Raw genomic sequence first — 3828 nt, forward strand, 5'->3', positions numbered from 1 at the left:
TAATCATTTATATAATAAAGAACAAAAGCCTGCCATGCTTTTTTTAAAACATTATTTCATTAAGGGGTTTAGTGATTTTGCAGTAAATTAAAACAAATGTGCTGTTCACAATGTGAAATGAAATCACAACTTAGCAGATTTAGCAAAACATATGAATCTGAGAAATTTGTAAACATATTCTGATCTATGTGAGAGAGATAATTACTTTTCAATATAACTTAAAAAAACAATTTTTACTTGAACAAGAAGAAAAAGTAGTTTGGAAATTTTATGATGAAGTAAAAAAAATATTATAATGAAGTTTACACATTATTATTCTGAAAGTACATTTGCAGTTAATTTTGAATGAACATTTTAAATTTTTCAAATGATAAATTGACAACTATTTGAAAATAGATTATCTTTATTATCTTAATGACAAAATAAAAATGTATCATTCTGTCTGTTTTAGTAAACACTGTGGTTAACTGCATAAGCTGAATGCTTCTACCAAAAAAAGCAAATGCTGTGTGTTCTTAAGTTTTACATTGGGACTTGATGGGCATAAGGTACTTATTTCAGTATCTTCATGTAGCAAAACTCAAAACTGATCCCCCATCAATAATATGTGTTGCCATCGATAGTGAAATATTCATTTAGAATGATACAGGAACGAAAAAGTAAGCGAGGTATGCAAGAGGCTCCACAGTGCCCCCTTGGATGGTTCCAGCTGGAAAAATTCCAGCCTTACATCTAGAATGTTCTGTAAGAGTTTCTCCTGGATTGAAGGTGATGCATGGGAAGTTTTTGGCCCCATACTGGAATATAGAAAGTGGACAATACATATTATCATTGTTCTTCAATTCCCTGTCCCTGAATGCTAGTGAGGGAAATTTGGAGTGTACATATCTGATTAGTTTAGGAGGTGATGAAATGTGTAGAAGGATAAGTCTCTGAACATCTAGAAGTACAGGTCATTGAGCTACTGTTTTTCAGAAGTTTCTGATAATATTAAGGAATGGATATATAGGATTATAGGAGACATGGTTCCCTGTGACATATTCAAAAGAAAAGAGAATGACAGAAAGGAATGAAAATGGGGTGAGGAATTAATTAAAATAATACAGCTGTAGACTTGGATTAACAGAAAAAATGAGATTCTGAGACTCCCCAGTGTTGACCGCAGCAGCTTATTCATTGCCTTGAACATGGGTGTTCCAATATTTGTAGAGCAAATAAATAACTTTTACTGCTAAGAAACAGATGACTTATGTAGCACTTCAGTTGTTTAAGAATAATAATATTAGTGTGGTGTCTGGGTGGCAGACACCACTCTTGGTTTCTGCTCAGGTCATGATCTCAGGGTTGTGGAATGAAGGCCCATGATGGGCTCTGCACTGGGCATAGAGTCTGCTTGGGGTTCTCTCTCTCTCTCCCCCACTGCCCCTCTCCCCCTCTCTGTGTCTCTCTCAAAAACAAACAAACAAACAAAAAACCCCACTCCATAATAACAATATTAGAATTCTTAACATCCTTAAGTAAACCTGATCCATTTGGATATGTTCAAATATTCCTTATCTGGTATGCAACATTTTGACTGATATGAGAATCTGGCAAATCTTAAAGATACCTGGTTTTGACCGACAAGGCAGCTCTTATGCTACAAAGAACACTGGGGAAGAAATTATGAGACCCAGCATGTACCTCTGGATCAGTCACTATCTAGTTGTTTAGCCTTGGACAAGCTACCATTTCTGATCTGCTTTTCTCAGCAGTAAAAGTGCAGCTCTGAAAATATCAGTAGCATCCGATGATATCAGATGTCTTGAAGAGCTTTGAAAACTGTGAAGGGCTATACATGTATATGTATAGTATATAGTATAACGTAAAGTATTAGCAATAGTCCATGTTCAGAGCATTCATTTTATCTTAATGACTCAGTTAATGTCTACACTAGTCCTTGAGCTAAAAATCAGGAATAAAAGAGCTCCATTGTGTTAGCACTTTACATTGGCACTACATATATGTGTGCACATATATAACACATACACATATATTATTTATATATATATACATATATTATATATACAATATACATATTATTTAATCCTCAAGAAACTTTATGATGTATATATTATTAGCCTTATAATATAGGCGAGATAAAAACTGAGTGAGGGAAATACCACATTGCCAAGGTTAGAACTCAGGTGTTCTTGATTCCAAAGCCCATAGTGTCTTTATCAAACCCCAGTGACTCCAGTCATTCATTTATTATTTATTTAAAGCCATACAGTCCACAAGTATTTATTGCAGACTTCCCATGTTCTAGAAAATGCAGAGTTGAGGAGAATCACCATTACTTACCAGAATGCTTAGTAAAAATAATACCCAAAGTTCTATTGTTTTGCAGGGCATTTTCACACACATAGGACCCAGAAGTCAAGTATCTTGCTCAAACTCACATCAGTAGTTAGTAGTATGTTGACTCTCTGGAGCTCCAACCCAGGTCCTTTGGTTCTAAATTCTGGATCTTTCCATCTCACCACATTGCAAAGGAGCATGGGATAAAATGAAGTGTGTGGCTCTTGCCTTGTCCTTCTTTCATTCTCCAGATGGCAGCAATTCGAGAACTTTTTCAATTAGCAATAATCGCGCCTCGGATAAACCTCATTGGCTACGATACTGCCACTGCGCAAAGCTCGAGAATTTTTTCAAATTGGGATGGCAAAATACATTAAATTTGTGTTTCTTTATTACTTGCCTAGTAAGATTCATCACTCACTTTGGGAACCTGAAACAGTGGCTAAGGAGAAGTTTGATTTACTTTATCCCCAGATCTGAATGCTATGAATATATTCCTTATCCCACTGACAATAGTGATTTTCCCAGCTCTTTGGTTACTTCCTTGAGCAAAGTTTTCATTTTAATTCTTTCAATTAAAAAAAACACCCTTGTTTTATTTTTAACTTGTATATAGAACAAGGAATCTAGGAAATAATGCTCTATCAGTCAATGAAATGTGACTTGTTAAAATTGTAAAATATAAGTTAGCAAGTGTTTACTGAGAATCTACCTTGTACCTGGCACAGATAATAACAGGTAGCATGTACCCCACTTATTATGAGGTGCATCATCTCATTTAAACCTCTTAACCAGACTGTGAAGTATTATGATTCCCATTTGACAGACAGCAATCTGCACAAGGTCATCCAACTATTAAGTGGTAGAGTTCGGATTTGCTTAGTTACTACATTACTGAATTGATAGCTCCAGGGCAATTTTCATCTAGCAAACTGTACTGTAAATGTATTCTGTTCACTTCAAGCAACAATGCTATGGTTAAAATGCTATGCCTTCATGATAAGTCATCAAATTACTTAACATCTAATGAAAGAAGGTGAACACTTAAAACGGGTAATCTCAATGCAATGCAGTCAGTGCTAAAATAGAGGAGGTTATGGGAAACCAGAAAGGGCACAAGTAACTGACTTAGGAATACTGAATACTGAAGCCGAATATTGAAGACCATGTGGGAGCTATCCAGGGAAAGAGGAAAGGCAAGATAAAGAATGTTATAGAGAAGATGGAGATAAGGAATATTATATGGAGAGAAATAGTGGTGGGGTGGGGGGGAGGCAGGTGAGAGATTTCAGAGAGCATGATATGTCCAGAGAATGACACGCACTCTCATGTGGTCAGTTCATTACACCCATAGGAGAATAATAAGAATGAGGGCCAGGGGCCAGATCACCAAGGGCCATAAATATTTAAGAGATTTATTTCTCTTGATGCACTTCACTGTGACTTTCAGGGGCCTGAACAGATTTATAATATTAGGCAAAAAAGGTC

General features: G+C 35.8%; 1 pseudogene; it reads right to left on the reverse strand.

Annotated features, from left to right (window-relative positions):
- Nucleotides 1-2504: 2504 nt before the first annotated feature.
- LOC131834869 (U4 spliceosomal RNA) lies at nt 2505-2679 on the reverse strand (annotated as a pseudogene).
- Between the last annotated feature and the right edge of the window lie 1149 nt (nt 2680-3828).

The sequence above is a fragment of the Mustela lutreola genome, chromosome 6 (assembly GCF_030435805.1).
Source record: "Mustela lutreola isolate mMusLut2 chromosome 6, mMusLut2.pri, whole genome shotgun sequence".
Taxonomy (NCBI): Eukaryota; Metazoa; Chordata; class Mammalia; order Carnivora; family Mustelidae; genus Mustela; species Mustela lutreola.